Source organism: Phocoena sinus, chromosome 2 (assembly GCF_008692025.1).
Source record: "Phocoena sinus isolate mPhoSin1 chromosome 2, mPhoSin1.pri, whole genome shotgun sequence".
In the NCBI taxonomy this organism is placed as follows: domain Eukaryota; kingdom Metazoa; phylum Chordata; class Mammalia; order Artiodactyla; family Phocoenidae; genus Phocoena; species Phocoena sinus.
This window is the reverse complement of record NC_045764.1, coordinates 78,522,785-78,540,234: the sequence shown is the minus strand read 5'-3', so window position 1 is coordinate 78,540,234 and position 17,450 is coordinate 78,522,785. Positions and strand designations below refer to the sequence as shown.

Here is a 17,450-nt window from a genome sequence, read left to right as displayed (position 1 = left end):
ATCATCAAAAAATCTACAAACAATAAATGCTGGAGAGGGTGTGGAGAAAAGGGAACCCTCTTGCACTGTTGGTGGGAATGTAAATTGATACAGCCACTATGGAGAACAGTATGGAGGTTCCTTAAAAAACTAAAAATAGAAGTACCATGCGACCCAGCAATCCCACTACTGGTCATATACCTTGAGAAAACTATAATTCAAAAAGAGTCATGTACCAAAATGTTCATTGCAGCTCTATTTACAATAGCCAGGACATGGAAGCAAACTAAGTGTCCATCAACAGATGAATGGATAAAAATGATGTGGCATATATATACAATGGAATATTACTCAGCCATAAAAAGGAACAAAACTGAGTTATTTGTAGTGAGGTGGTTGGACCTAGAGACTGTCATACAGAGTGAAGTAAGTCAGAAAGAGAAAAACAAATACTGTATGCTAACACATAAATATGGAATCTAAAAAGAAAAGAAAAGAAAAGAAAATGGTCAGAAGAACCTAGGGGCAAGATGGGAATAAAGATGCAGATCTTCTAGAGAATGGACTTGAGGATATGGGGAGAGGGAAGGGTAATCTGGGACAAAGTGAGAGAGTGGCATGGACATATAAACACTACCAAACATAAAATAGATAGCTAGTGGGAAGCAGCCGCATAGCACAGGGAGATTAGCTCTGTGCTTTGTGACCACCTAGAGGGGTGGGATAGGGAGAATGGGAAGGAGGGAGATGCAAGAGGGAAGAGATATGGGGACATATGTATATGTGTAACTGATTGACTTTGTTATAACGCAGAAACTGACACACCATTGTAAAGCAATTATACTCTAATAAAGATGTTTAAAACAAACAAAACAAAACAAAAAAAATGGGTACCTTCAAACCTTCATCATTTATGTCTTTGAGGATGGTACTAATCTCTGCTGTTCCCACTAGAGCAGTATTGTTTTTGATTTTACAGTCTTCCAAGGATGGGGAGGGCAATATCAGGGGTTTCCACTTGGCCTTTTCTATTATAATGATTTTTCTTTCATAGGTCAGGAAACCAATGTGAGGGTTCTGCCAGTTGCTGAGAATGTCCACTCCAATTATGTATTTAGATACCAGGGAAATGACCCTTAGATCATTTTATATTTATTTTTATTCTTGGAACCAATGGAGGCACTATGAGATGGACTTAGGCCAAGATTCCATTTTTTATCTGACTTCCTTACTCTAACAGAATTCTATTCCTTAGTCTAACAGAGGTGTTATGATAACATTTTGGGCCATGGGGTATTCAACTCTGTTCATTCAGACCTTATATCCAACATCCCTCAGAAACTTGTATGTATTCCCTTTCCTCAGTTTATAATTACCTGAGAAAAGTCTGTGGGGGAGGACTGGGGAATCACTGTGGTACACATTTGCTGTTGTATTGCAGTGTCCTTCAAGGGATCTGGCCTCCCTAATTGATGGGTTCTGAGTCTGAGAACTGTCTTAGATCTGGAAACTAGGCAAAGGATTTTTTCTTCCTACTGGGGCAGCTAGCTGACCCCAATCTTTTGCTGATCCAGTAATATATGTCCCTGATTGATTGTTTATAGTGAGTAATACTTTGTTGGATACCTATCTAGCTCCTGGATACATCATGTTCTATAAATTACTGTGGATTGGGCTTCCCTAGTTGCCTTGCTACCCAAGAGAATAATTACACCCACCTTGCTTCTGACAGGTGCCGCCACCTGGCCTCTACTATTCCAGGATTATACCATCACCATTAGGGAGGCTAGTTGTGTTACAAAATTTCTTACTGTCAGCCTCTTACAGAGAACAGGCACTACTGAGCATCTCCCTGCTGCTGCAGCCCATCCTCACCATTGCATTTTGTATTGCTGTGGTAAATAGCATGTCTTTAGGGCCATACCAGGCAATATAATTAGCTGTTGAATTTTCCACTTCATTTAACATAGGCCATTGCTTTTTCAAAGCTTCTAAGAACCATCCCAGAAACTTACTAGAACTGGATGTCAAGATCCTTGCCAGGGTGTTAATTCCAATGTTATAGGAGAGTGCCTCTATATCAGCAGACTCTTCTTCAGTCTGCTTTATATTCTGTTCCCTGTGATTCAACATCCTCAGGATCTACTTCCATGTATATGGTCCCGGGTTTTGGTCACTGCATGTTATTGAGATGCTACAGCTCATTTGTTGCTCATTTCTCTTCTGCCTTAGCAAACCCGACACTCCCGAATTATGTTGAGATTTTACTCTAGTTATTGATCTAGTTACTCTAGTTATTGATATAAGTTGGAGGCAGATCCCAAGAAGGGTAAGCATTGTTTTGTAAGTCACCTATTTGAAACATCTGCATATTCTTCAAGCAGAGCAGTGCTCATCTTCTAACAAGAATGAATGGGGCATATCTGTAGGCTCAGAGGGTTCAGATATACCAGGGGTTCAAAGTTCTGAGCTGGATCTACCCAGAATCCTTAACTCAAGTCTCAGGGTCTCATTCTTTCCATATCAGGGCCCTGATTTTGGCATAGGAAACTTTCTAGGGTTGAAAATGCAATATTTTCTGAAATTCTGCTATGCTTAAGATGAGGTCCTCAGCCAATGATGACTTCTTTAAGTGCTACCTAATAGGCTCTTTAGTATTCACACTTTGCTTTGAATTGATGAGTAGTCATCTTTAACCTATCGTTTTCTTTTTTCACTTCAAAACATTGATGGTGTTCAGCAACAACTAGGCAATTCCACAATCCTTGTAATTACTACTTCTCCCATACCTCTCAAATGCCAGAGATATTGAACAAGCCAGTGCATCTTCTTCCAGATCAGATCCCAATTAGCCACAATTGGGAAGCCTTAATGATTTTACTGCTTCAGGATACCAGGACTACCAAGACTCTACCTACCCACAGCGGTGAGGTCCTCATTGGCAGCTGGCCAGCAAGTGATTCAGCTCGTGAATACCATCCTTAGAGTCTGCTTCCTAGCCCATTCCTAACACATTCTGAGGCTCTGTAGGAGCAGAAGCTGAGACAAGGATTCAGATGCAGGGGATTTATTGAGGGAGTGTACTTCCAGAAGAAACTTAAAAGAGATAGAAGGGCAGTGCTCTGGTGTATTTAAAATGGTTTCTTTTCCTCTCCCCCTGAAGAAAGACCAAGGGGATTTCTCTCCACTATATACTGTGGGAATCTGGTCGGACTCCTAGAGGTAAATCTCACAGTATGTGGGTACCCTCCATGACTGAATTTCTTTGGAGTTTTTAACTCTCAGAGTTGTCTGTACTGAGCCTCCAGCAATTGGTCAATTACTGTTTTGTTTTTCCTACCCAGGCACTGGTTCCTCTGGCATTTGCAATTGTGAATCTCTGCTCTGCTATGTACATAACAATACAAACGATGAAGCATTTTTACTGAGTCGGGGCAGAGATTTCAGCATTTTCTAAAGAAAACTTGTGCTCTTCCGTGGCTATTTGGGATAATCATGTGGAAAATCATTATAAATGATGCATGTTTAATCAAGGGGCCGCCAGAATCCCGTGTCTTTTAGGTTACCTTGGAGGAAACCTGAACCCATTCTGAAAACCAACCAGCGATCAGTACTAAAATAGCATAAAAGTCCTGTGGAAACGTTTTGAACAACTGTCATGAGTACAAAACAATCTAAAAGATTTGAATTTCAACACAATCATTGTTTATAAATGTGTATTTTAAATCATATGTTAATAAAGAACAGTTTCTTCTAACATCAAAAAAGAGTAGACCATTTAATTTTGACTCTTTAATGGAATTAAAAAAATAGAAGAAATATAGCTCAGTTTTACAAATTTAGCCTTTAGGACATTGAATAGATTAGATTTCTATGGATACGATAACATAGAAGTTCATGGCAAAGTTTTCAAATGTAATAAAATCTGTTGGATTTTTCTATAATAAATATGAGTTTAAAAAAAAAGAGGGATAGAAGGAAGCAGGATAGGGAAGGGGAAAGAGCAGGCAATGATGAGGTCGCAGGTTAAGTCTGACTTAAGAATGGGGCTGGGTCCTCTGGAATATAAATCACACTGACAGTTTTCCCAGCTTGAGGCAAGAGAGCCAGGCTTTTAGACTTTTCGGTCTGTCATTTACTAACACCCCAGCCACTAACCTGTGCACCTGGAATGCTGCTTTTGTACTTTGAGCAATAAGTAGAAATTTGGAAAAAAATTTTTTTAAGTGGCCTCATGCTGTTTACTTTCTTCCAAGATTTCCTGGTTAATTTTATTGGGGAGTAATAACAAAAACCAAAAGTGTGGAGTCCCTTAAATGTTCCCATCGCTTAAGCTGTGATATTTGAGCAGGAAAATAACAATAAAAATTATTATTATTTTAAGAATTGATGTAAAATGTGAGTCTGTGAAAGGAAGTGAGAATATGCAAAAGAAAAATTAATATAAAGTATTTAAAAAGATAATTATAAAAATGTTCACTTTAATAGGAAATCTTTAATGTTAATTCTAGGTACACAGGAGAGTTACTGATAGGCAAAAATGCTGATAATTTTAGAGGCAGAGGTGGAAAAGATAGTTCTTTTTTTAAAAAGTTATGAGTTCATGTTGATCTTCCCAATTTATCATATATGCCGATACCCAACTTTTTTTTATCAACTATGTTTTTTTTGGCAAGTGAGGTTTTCTATTACACTGACATAGATTTAATTCCATGCCAAGCCCTGTGCTGAAGCCCAGAGTCTAGAATTTTAAAAGTTTAAACATGAACTTTCAACTCAGTACTAAAATACCACTCCTTCCCATTTTCTTGGTGCTATTATTGGTGGTAACTACTCTTGTGACCCCGTAAGAATAATAGCTAATAATATGCAAGGAACTCTTCTAACACTTCATATTATTGCTGTTGTGGGGCCTTTAGGGACTTTCCACCCCCTCACTTGTTCCCGTAAACCAATTCTTCTCCCTATCGTGCGCCACTCCTTCTCCCTATCGAAACCAATTCTTCTCCCTATCGTGCGCCACTCCTTCTCCCTATCGAAACCAATTCTTGGAGTTTTTCAGTTGACGGGGACTTGCCAGACAGCGGGTAATTTTCCAGTTGCCCGTAACAGGTATACGCCCTAACCGCCACAATGAACAGACAACTATAACGGCCAGAAGGTGGGACAAAAGTTCCTAAGCCAATGAATTCAAAAGTCACCACATTTACCCAATCATTGTGAGAATATACCCGCCCTATGAGTAAATAAACCTATAAAAAGTATGTGATTCCGCTTTTAGGGGTTCCCCATCGGCCTCCTGCGTGAGGTTCAGGGAACCCCGGTGCATCGGCTCCTAATAAACCTCTTGCGTGTTGCAGCGGCTCTCGACTCTTGGCGGTTCTTGGGCGAGTTGGAATCCCTCGTAGACCGTTTGGGTCTAACATTTGGGGGCTCGCCCGGGATCCCCTCTCGCCCCCGGGTCACAAGAACATCGGGAGTCGGAGGTATCAGGTAGGCTCGAGCCCAATTGTCTGTTTGTTTGTCGTTTGTTTGTTGCTAGCCGCCCTTAGGTAAAAGCCGTGCGAACCGGCTTGCTGTGGAATCTGTATTGGACTCCTGGCTAGGCAGACGTGCCGAAAGCTGGTGTCCACGGGCCCCGGGGGACGCCCTGGTGGTCCATCTGGAAGGAGAAACAAATTTTGTCTCCCCTTCATCTGGTTCTGGCAGGTTATATAAGCTGCCATCTGAATTTGAGTTGGTTTCGGGTTTAAGTTCGCGGCGGCTGGTTCTGGCAGGTTATATAAGCTGCCATCTGAATTTGAGTTGGTTTCGGGTTTAAGTTCGCGGCGGCTGGTTCTGGCAGGTTATATAAGCTGCCATCTGAATTTGAGTTGGTTTCGGGTTTAAGTTCGCGGCGGCTGGTTCTGGCAGGTTATATAAGCTGCCATCTGAATTTGAGTTGGTTTCGGGTTTAAGTTCGCGGCGGCAATATCAATGTGTGTCTTTTGAAATTTTATTGTTTTTCTGTACTATTATCTTTCTTTTGACGGACGACAATGGGACAAACTATGACGACTCCTCTTTCTCTTACCCTAAGCCACTGGACCGAAGTTAGGGCTAGGGCCCACAACCTTTCGGTAGAAGTAAGGAAAGGAAAATGGCAAACGCTGTGTACCTCTGAGTGGCCTACATTTCAGACAGGGTGGCCACCCGAAGGATCTTTTTTGTTAGATAAGGTTGGGCTAGTCAAGTCTAGGGTCTTTAACACAGGACCCCACGGACACCCAGACCAGATACCATATATCTTGGTCTGGGAAGATCTAGTTCTCTCCCCGCCTCCGTGGGTCCGGCCCTTTGTTTCCTCAACAGGCACGTCTGCATGCGCTCCAGCACAATCGGAGATATTGGCCCTGAAGAAAACCCCAGACACGGAAAAGTCATCTGCTGCCCCGGACCCGCCAAAGGCGATATATCCTGACCTGCAGTCTGATTTGCTTCTTCTAGATTCCCCACCTCCTTATCCTCCGGCCCTAAATCCCATGTCGCCCCTAGGACCCCCAGCTTCACAACCCTCCGCACCAGTAGGGCCACCTGTTATGGCAGAAAGGGGGGGTCCCTCGGCGGGCACCAGAAGCCGGAGGGCTGTTTCCCCGGATCCTACTGCTTTACCCCTTAGAGAATATGGCCCCCCCGATAACCACGGGAATAGGCCCCTTCAATACTGGCCCTTTTCCTCTGCAGATCTTTATAATTGGAAGATGCATAACCCTACTTTCTCTGAAAACCCACAGGCTCTTACTGCTCTAATAGAGTCTCTTGTCTTCTCCCACCAACCCACCTGGGATGATTGTCAACAGCTCCTCCAGACTCTCCTCACAACTGAGGAGAGGCAACGGGTTCTCCTGGAGGCTAGAAAGAATGTGTTAGGCGCCAATGGACAACCTACCCAGTTGCCTAATGAGATTGATGCCGGTTTTCCACTCGTCAGGCCGAATTGGGACTTTAATACCCTGGAAGGTAAGGAGCACCTGAAAATGTATCGCCAGGCTCTGGTGGCGGGTCTCCATGGAGGGGCCAGGCGCCCCACGAATTTGGCTAAGGTAAGAGAGGTAACTCAGGGGCCCCAGGAATCGCCAACCGTGTTCCTAGAACGCTTAATGGAGGCTTTTAGACGATTCACTCCTTATGATCCAACCTCTGAGGAACATAAGGCCACCATAGCAATGGCCTTTATTGACCAGGCGGCCCCTGATATTAGAAAGAAGTTACAAAGGCTGGATGGCCTACAAGGTTTCTCCCTTCAGGACTTAGTAAAAGAGGCAGATAAGGTATATAATAAGAGGGAGACAGAAGAAGAATTGGTTTACGGGAACAAGTGAGGGGGTGGAAAGTCCCTAAAGGCCCCACACTGTCACATTTTACATTAACCTTATGAAATAGGAAGTATTGTTATCCTCATTTTTCAGTTTAGAAAACTAAGGCTCAGAGAGGTTAAGTGTAATTGTCACATAGCTAGTAAACAAATGAGCCACATGTCCACCTCTGCTCATTTTAGAAAATGAATTTCATGGTAGCTGGTTTTAAAAACTAAAAATGTTAAGAATAATTTTCTCTTCTGTGGTTGTCTGTTTTACTTGAGACAACAATCTTCCATCTACCCATCTGTGGTCAAGGAAGGAAGTAGGGGCAAATATTATGGTTCAGAACATTCAGTATTTTATTAAACAGAAAGAAAAGAGAAGCTCTGTGTGCTGGAGAAAAGTTGGTGTTGCGGTTAGGGGTGGCAGAAATAAACACACCTAAACACTGGTCCAGTGCAATGAGTTCCTAAAGAGATAGTAAATTACTTTTTAAAAAGCCTCTGTATAAGAAAAATAAGCAAGAGTTTACATTGGACTGAAATACTCTGCTCAGGGACAAATGTGGCTTTCTTAAGGATTTGGGGGTATGTCATAGTTAAATAATTCAGAAACAATTAAATATAATTATTTCACCTGGTTATGTAAGGAACTGACAAATGTGTTCTGTTTTCCCATCCTTTAATATTCCTTTCCAGTGACAGGCTAATCACCTCTGTTTCCTTCTTCATCTGTCTAATTTCCTCCTTCAAGCAGAATGTGTAGCAGTATGCAGTTCTAAGGAGCAGAAGTGAGAAAACATCTCCTTTCTTTTTAAGAGTTTTTTTTTTTTTTTTTAAGAGTTTTTAAAAGTTTTTTTTAAAGAAAAATTTTTTCTTTATTCCTCTATTCAACTCAGTGGTGCAAAAAGGGATACAAATACTTTTCAGAATTTGTGGAGGTACAAAATACTTTTCTACTGTAGTTTGGAGTCTCTGTGCTTGATGTCTCTGCCACTGGCTCAGATACTTTGCTGTGTTATTCTAAAATAAATGTGGTGACGTCTCAGAGCTGGAGTACAGGAAGTCTTGCTGTAGTGATGATCAGGTACTATCATCATTCCTCACTCCACTTAGGCTCTGATTCAAACAAAACACCTGGTCTAGGAAACGTATAAAACAGTAGCAGCCTGGAGAGCTACCCAAAGATGCCTAAGGGGACATATCAGTTGTGGTCCCAAAAATGTCATGAATTTTTGATTCATTTCATTAGGCCTTGAGCTTGCATTGGTCCTTAAAAGGTCCCTAACTAAAGTGAAAATATTTGTGGGAGGGGTAACAGTTTAGAAGATAGTCAATTAACTGATAGCTTGCTGTGGCCAAGACCAGGCAAGAATATGCCATATAACGAGTGTTTAAAGAGTCTGTAGCATGTGTGGCGGTGGAGTTAGTAACATGGAAGAAGGGCAACTGTAAAACATTTCCATAGCTTGATTGAAGGTCACTGTTTCAGGAGACCCTTGTCAATTTTCCCTTCATAGGCTATCAAACCCCAGACACTTAGGATACAGTGTTTTCCCTGTCTCTTGAGAAAAAGATGAAAATAATTTGTGGCTATTAACCATGTTTTGTAGGTCTTGCCCAGATTTTGTGCACCTTTCTATGAAAGATACATTTCACATTATAGCAATCATGGATCCAAAGTAACTTTGTTTGAAATTTATGCCAGGTTTCTGTTTATTGTCTCCAGTTAAGGACAAAGAAAAATCTGCCTAATAAACTGTCTCAAATGAGATAATGGAGTTATGATAGGATACCATCATTATTGAACATTTCAGCCCAAACAGCAATTATAAGAAGGTTAGAACTCCATCCTCCTTTGAAGAACATATCTGTTGTAGGCAAAATCCTCTGGATTTGCCCCCAAAATGTCAGAGTGTGTAGTTTCACTTGAACATAAAAAAATTATTTCACAAGCAGAGGACTAAAACTGCACAAGGGTTGGACTGCAGCCAGTGTGGTGGTATTTGCATGTTGTGTAATATTGTTTGGAATGGAGAAAAATGAAAGGACGGCAGAATAATCCTTGACTGATCTCTAGGTTTTTAGCTAGGCAAAATATCAGGCCTAGCTAGAGGTTATTAACTCTAGATTCAGAAAATGTCTTAAGCAGTCAGACTTAGCAGTTGCCAAAATATTGAGCTCAAAAAATTTCTGGCTTCATAAAATCATTTTAAAATGTAGTCACAAAGATTGAGTTATGTGTAACAGAGAGAACTGCTGTTTTATCTGGCACTGTTTATTTCTTTAATCATTCAAAATGTTATTTAAACTAAAATACTAAGTTGAGGTATACAGTATGCTTCCTCTTGATTTCTCTAAATCCTAGTACCTAACTTGGTTAAGGAGGCACTTTAGACACTGTTGTCATTCTCCTTAGTACTTGAGATGAGTGGGAGAGGATGCATGATAAGTACATAATGAAGCTCTTGGTGTGAAGGTATCCATCCCTGTAAGTGAGCTTAAAGCTATTATAAGGTGAACAAGATTGGAAAAGAAGTGACTTCGATACTTTGGGGAATTAACTTCATTCAGGGAAGTTAGCTTGTGCAGGTTTAAAAGGACTCCCAGACAGAAGTAGGTTGGAAAGTGTTGAGTGATGAGGTGTTAGGTGTGAGGTGCAGGTGGAGATGTTAATTGCTGCATTTCTATTTCAAGCTCTGCCATGTGTCTTCCATTAGTATAAGCCTATTTAAATTATTTACTTCTCTTGACAATGCAGTGGCTGATGGCACTTCTTGTTTATTATCTCTGTTGTTTTCAGTATTCTTACTGGAATATGATGCTTTTATATCAGGTTACTGAATAGCAGGAAACACGTTTGCCATCACATCAGAAATATATTACTTTGAAATTTAAAAATAAGCTTTTCATGCACAAAATTTTAGTTACTCCACCCAAACTCTGAAATAAGATAGTCAGTTAATAAAGACTAAGCTCTGTAACATAATTTCACACTAGATGAGAGTGCTTGAAAACTACATTTCTAAATATCTTTGAATTATTTTTCCCTCTCCATCTTCTCTCCAATTCAGCTCATTATCTAAACTACCTAAGGTAAGTTCTTTCATATTCTTATACAAAACTGATAAACAAATATTTGGATCCTTGTAATATAGGACCTAATGTTTGGGTGCCTGACCTGCTCACAGCCCCTTTCTGAACAAATAGACCAGTAGCAGCCCTTAAGCATAGGTGGCCATGCTCAGGTTTATAGGATCTCAACACCATAACCACAGTTAATTAGACCCAAAGGTAACAAATGACCTGGCAAGCAGATGAGTGAGCCTATTGTGAGAGCTTTGGCCAAGAGTGGTGCCCAGGTGCCCCATAACTGGCCAATACCAACAAAGACTTCTCTTGGAGAGTTTGAATGAGACACTTGCTTTGAAAGGGTTATTTCACTGTTCTTGCCTGGAGCAGTAGCAATAAAGACAGTGACTGAGTCGTGGAGCACTAGAATGGGGAGCAATGAAAGTCTACTGTTGTCTGTATGAGGAAGTAAGTAGATTGCTAAAGTTCTGTTGTTTCCTTAATGACACCCCAGTTCGCCATGGCCTGGCTATATGGCTTTTGAGACGGTTTCCTTTTCTTCCAGTGACCTCCTCCTGTATATCCACAACAGAGACTCATTAATTGAAATAACATGAGACTGTTCCTTACAATCCTAAAAAGCCCAGATCAGTACTTCTCAAATTTTAACATGCATACAAATCTCCTGGGGATCTTGTTAAAATGCAGATTCTAATTCAGTAACTGTGGGGTGTGGCCTGTGAGTCTGCATTTTATAAGTTTCCAAGTAATACTGGTGCTGTTAATCCATGGCCATGGATTGCGCTTTGAGTAACAAGGGTTTAGAAAACACCTCCTCGATGGACTACATGCTAAATGATTGACTGATCTAAAGTTCCTACTAGGAAGTAACATCTATAAAGATTATTTTAGTCTTCAACAACAGGATTTTAGCACTGGAGAAATCATCTACTTCAATGCTGTCTTATCTGTTCAGGCATATGGTATATGAGAAACACCATAGGATGGGATTGTGTATAAACAACAGCAATTTATTTCTCACAGTTCTGGAGGCTGGAATTCTGGGATGAGGGTGCTAGCATGGTTGGGTTCTTGAGAAGCCCTCTTCTAGGTTGCAGGCTGCTGACTTATTGTATTCTTACATGGCAGAGAGCAGAGAGAGAAAGCAAGCTCTCTGGTGACTCTTACAAGGGCACTAATCCTTTTCAAGAGGGCTCCACCCTCATGGCCTCATGTAATCCTAATTACCTACCAAAGGCTCCACCTCCTTATACCATCACATTAGGGAGTGGGGTTTTAACATGAATTTTGGGAGGACACAAATGTTCAGTTCATAACAAATGTCTCAACCAATGCCAGAATCTTTTTCTACAGTATCCATGATGTGTGGTCTCATTCAGCCTCTGAGTGAATGCTTATTAGTGATGAAGAATACACTACCCTACAAGACTTTCTATTCTACTGGCAAACAACTCTGGTTATGAGGCCTCCCAAAGGCAGGGCCTAACTACAGTGAAGCCTACTCTAAATGTGCAAAAACTATGAATTAGAGGATTTTAAAATAATCATATTTACCACCTATTGATTGTCATGACAACTCTATAATATGGGTTTCTCCATTTGACAAGTAGAAATTGAGGCTCAGGGTAGGTAAGTTACTTACCCAAGTTTGCACAGCTATTAGGTGATGGAACCAGGAATAAAACCCAGATCGGAGTCTAAAGTGGGTGCTCTTTGCACAATACTATATTGTCTTTCAAAGTGTAATTTTGTTTCTTTCAAATGCTTTAAATGTCTAATTACCAAAATAGTTTCTTAGCTGGGACCTCTGCACACAGAGGTCCTCTTTCTATTCATTTTATTTACTGCTGTTGGATGAATTTTCCTTAAAAATAAAAAATATATATAGTACTTCTCCAAAGTTCAAGGAGCCTTCGACGTTTTCTCACTGCCCTTCACTCCTTATTACTCCCTGCTACCCACTGTTAACACTGTATGGGACAGCCCAATCTCCTCTTCCCTTCCCTCCAAGTACAAATGATTCTTTTGTTTTCCAGTGCTTGCCAAATGTTACATATTCTTTAAGGCCCAGGTCAAATCTTTCAAATGTATTTTTTCCTTCCCCGTGAAGTTTTTCCTTATTTCTCAAGACATTTAGGAGCTTTCCCTTCTTGAATTCCTATAACATCTATTACATGTTTTAGCCCTTTCTGAATCACAAATTCTATCATATTGTTGTCTTGACTTTTAGATTTTTTCAGTCTCATTTCCTGCAACATCATTTAAACATTTTATAAACTGCTAACATATAGATTTATATGTAATGGATTTTCCTATCCAGCCCAATTTATACCTCTGAAATAGCATGTGTTTTATTTTTATACATTTTATACTTGGCTGTAGACACAATGTCGGGACGGGATTGTTTTCTTAAACTTTGTACTTTTAACATGTCTAAGGGTTAAATTCTGATTTTGAAACACTTTAGAGAAAAATTAATTATTATACTGGTTATAAAGTTAAAGTATTACTCTAATTTAAAATTTTGTCAAAAACAATGGGGTTGGGGGTCATAAAAACCTGGCTTTTAACCCCAAAGTTACTGTTAATGAACCATGTAACCGTGAATGAGTTTTTAAATCTCTCTAGAGGTTGATTTCCTAATTATTGAAAATGAAGGGCCTATGCCAAATACTGTAATCCTCTAAAATGTGATGATTCTATAGTATAATTTCATCTGAAACTTTAAAAATACTTTAAGTAGGTTGGGATTCCATTCTAGTTAATGTTAAGGATATCTTAGATACTTACAATTACCAAGCTGTGTTTGCATCATGCACATTTTGAGCTGAATTCTCATTAGCTATCCGCCCCCCAATAAACCTTTTCTGTTTCTAGTTTCTAGCTCCATATTATTGAATCAACTGCAAATGTTTATTCGTGTCACACTCAAAGTGATGAATGTTATTGGATAAAGGTCCGGAATTCACAACATCCTTCCAACTCTTGCTTGTTTTCACAATGTTTCCATAGCTAAATGCTGTTTTATACATTCTCATCACCCCAAAGTATTATTTCAAAATACATGTGGTGACTACATAGAATTACAAACATTCCTAATTTTTTCCAAATATTTGCAGAATTGAATTATGAAAGACTAGTTTTGAATGGGCAAGTTCCATTTAAAGTGGAGGAAATCAAAAGCACTGTTTCAAAAGTTTATCAAAGAGTACTTCCTTATTCAAGAGAGGTATTGTGAGAGATGATACGTGCCCTCTATGACTTGACTGACAGCTGAGTCTTTTAGTCATTTTGTAGGTAACAAGTATTATCTGAAAGACACCAGAAGATTGGTATTATCAGGGCAGGATTTGTGGAGACCTCTGTCATTTGGGGAATGACAGATCAAAATATGGTACAGCTTTTCAACCAGGTCTAATAATTATTACACATAAACATTGGCATAGAGAAAATTTTGAATAATTAAAGCTAAGGCTCAGCTTTTGCTCAAGAAGGGCTACGGATTTTACACACTCTTTTCTGACCTCATCTGACATTAATTACACAATGTTTGAAGATAGGGAACAGCTGCTGAAAATTACATAACAAAGAATAGTGTGTGTGAATATGTCTTGTTTGCTGCCAGTTGTCAATCTTCTGGGGAAGAAGAACATCCAGAAATCATCTCTCCCTCCCCAAATAGATTATTAAACATGCTTAGTTAGGGACAGTGGTGAAATGGAAAGAAATTTTTCTTGACTATTCATTTTATTCATTCAGTGTGACTCTTATAAAAGGTTGACTTTTTTTTTAATTGAAGAATAGTTGACTTACAATATTATATTAGTTTTAGGTGTACAACCTGTAGAGTGATTCAGTATTCATAGATTATACTCCATTTAAAGTAATTACAAAATAACGGCTATATTTCTCTGTGCTGTACAGTATCTCCTTGTTGCTTATTTATTTTATACATAGTATTTTGTGTCTCTTAATCCCATACCCCTCTCTCATCCCTCCCCCTTCCCTCTCCCCATTGGTAACTACCAGTTTGTTCTCTTTATCTGTGAGTCTGTTTCTGTTTTGTTATATACATTCGTTTTATTTTTAAATTCCATATATAAGTGATAACATACAATATTTGTCTTTGACTTATTTCACTAAGCATAATACTCTCTAGGTCCATCCATGTAGTTGCTAATGGCAGAATTTAATTCTTTTTCATGGCTGAGTAATATTCCATTCATCTGACAATGGGCATTTATGGCTATTGTAAATAATGCTGCTATGAAGATTGGGGTGCATGTATTGAATTAATATTATAAAAAATATTTTTTCTCATAATTTGAAAGCAAGTAATTTGAATAAACAGGATTTACATAGGCATCTACACTTATCATAAAATATTGAAGAGCTAATCCATATATTAATAACAGCACCATTTTCTGTGGGTGAAGAGAAAGTGAGAACTTTCCCTGTATGAATTTTGTCACAAAGTTCTTTGATAACTGAAGCTGGAAAACACATTTAAAGCTTTTCTACTAAACTTATGACCAGGAAGAAATAAATTAAGTGAGTTCCATAGTCCTTTTCATATTGCCCTGACTGGACTGTACTTGTTTTCCGTTTATAACTACTTCATGCATTTTGGTGTATAGTATATTTGATTTATTATATTGTTTGCATTTGTTGAGAAATACTCAGATTTTATAAGCTTGTTTTAATTCAATTTAATTAAATTAATGTATATGCTGTTGTTTTTGGTTCTGCTAGTTCCCTTCAGGACAGCTATGTTGAAAAATGAATAGTCACTTCCCAATGATGCCACAATGAAATGTTCAGCTTTGGATGTTTTTAAGTAAAAAACGAAAATAACAATTACTACTGAATTTCTGATATCTCTATAAAAACACTGGGGAAAAAAACAAAACCATATTAGCACTCTAAATTAATAGAGAGCACTTTGGAAAATTATAACCTACAGCTTTCTGAATTGTGAATACTAGCTTCTTTTAAAGTTACATTAATATTAGTAAAAGAAATTTTTGACCATGATTAAAATTGTGAGTTTTAAATGACTTATTTAAAATAAAATGTAACAAAAAGTGGAAAAAATATAGCAAAAAGAGATGATGTGGTAAAAATTTAAAGTGCCATACGTAAAGAAATTGGCAAGAGGCAATTCAGTTGGTCAGGCCTAAGCTTCAGATTTTGGGATATGGACGGATTCAGAAGAATTATGCAACCATCTTTTGACACCAAATTCCTCAAACATATTGTTGATAGTAATTGCCTTCCACTCATTGCCTTATAACATGGCTTCTAATTCTTCTACTTTACTATAAATATCCTTCCTGAGGCCAGTGGCTTCTTTCTTGCCAAATCCAGAGAACTTTTCCCAGTCTGCTTATTGCTCATTCTTTCCATTGTATTTTAGATGGGTAACTTCATATGTGTTTCATTTTTTTTTAGCATTATAAATATTACAAAAGTAATATGTGCTCTTTATAGTAAATTAGAACATACAGATTTAAAAAAATCATATGTGATAACAAAGGCTGATATTTTAGTGGAATCTTTCCTCGCTTTAAATATGTTTATATACTTTGCACATTTGTATCCTGAGTTAGGTCACTTGGGGTCAGAGGTAGGAATCATTCTTACATTAATACTCAGATGTGGCTGGCTTTTGCTCCACCTACTTAAAGAGGACATTACGCACTTTTGCAGTGTCCTTCAGTTATTACTAGGAGTCCCTAGAGGTGTCTGTCCTGTAGTTACAAACAAATCTTACCTTAAAGGTACTGCTACTGCTCTGTGAGATATCCACTTCTCTCCCATCGGGCATTGTAAACTCTGCTGAACACCAGCACTGGCTTTTTAGAGTCCTTGAATTGGCAAAGCAGGACTTATGTCCAAAAGTAAAAAGATGGGGAAAAGATAGACCAGGCAAATGACCAATGAAAAGAATGCCGTTAGTTATGTTTATAGCATATAAAATTGACCAACTAAAAAGCATTATTGGAGATAGACAGATTATTACATAATAATAAAAGGTTAATTTCACCAGGATTTAAACATTATTTGCTTCTACCACATTTCAGTTCTAACATGTCCTTTTTTTCCTTCACATTTTAATATATCTGAAGTCAGAAGGCATCTTATAGTTACAGTGAGATAAGTGGCAGAAACAATGTGATCATCACTGCTTGAATATTCACTCCAAAACTTACAAAATGGAGTCAGAAGCATGGAAGAAAATCTGGAGAAAATAGTAGTGCACTCAATAAAAGTTGCACAACTAAACTTGATGATACAGAAGAAAGTATTATATGGAGAAGGATGGATATCCTTGAGTCAGTTGAAAAGCGATTCAAACAAGTCAGACTGAGTATAGGAAGTTTTAGGAATGTCTTAACCAATCTGTTTTTCTCCAGCTTTATTGAGGAATAACTTACACACAGTAAAGTTCACCCATTTCAAGTGTATAGCTTAATGAGCTTTGACACCTATATGCACTCAGGTATCCACCACCACAATCAAGGTATAGAACATTTTCAACAACTAAAAATTCCTCGTGGTCCTTTCCAGTCAAGGCCTTCCTCCCTCCTCCAGTTCCAGGTGACCATCGATCTGCTTTCAGTCACTATGGTTTGCCTTTTCCAGAATTTAGTATTAGTGGAATCGTATAGTATATGGCCTTTTGTCTTTGATATATGTTTTCATTTGTCTTGGGTAATTACAAACTAAATTGCTGTGTTGTATGGTAACCATATATCTAACTTTATAAAACACTGCCAAATTGTTTTTTATGTGGTACGGAGTGTGGATCAAGATTAACTTTTTCTCATATGGATTTATAATTGTTCTAGCAATATTTGTTTAAAAGCCTATTCTCTGGCTCCATTGAATACCTTTGCACCTTTATTAAAATGTGTGGGTCTACTTCTAGACCCTGTTCTCTTCCATTGACCCACGTGTCTACATTTTTTGTCAGTACTACACTGTCTTCATTACTGTACTTTTAAAATTAGGTATTGTGAGTCCTCCAACATTGCTC

At 38.6% G+C, this 17,450-nt stretch overlaps 1 protein-coding gene across 4 annotated transcripts in view; it reads left to right on the top strand.

Moving 5' to 3' along the window:
- Window positions 1-17,450, top strand: part of TEX9 (testis expressed 9) — a 236,167-nt gene that overhangs the window by 118,568 nt on the left and 100,149 nt on the right. The window contains exon 1 of one of the 4 annotated variants that reach the window (XM_032621329.1): window positions 5,262-6,978. The exons of the other annotated variants lie outside the window; for them this stretch is intronic. The gene's annotated coding sequence lies outside the window, so the exon portion shown is untranslated. Of the gene's footprint in view, window positions 1-5,261; window positions 6,979-17,450 lie in introns of those variants that run through there. 4 annotated transcript variants of the gene reach the window in all.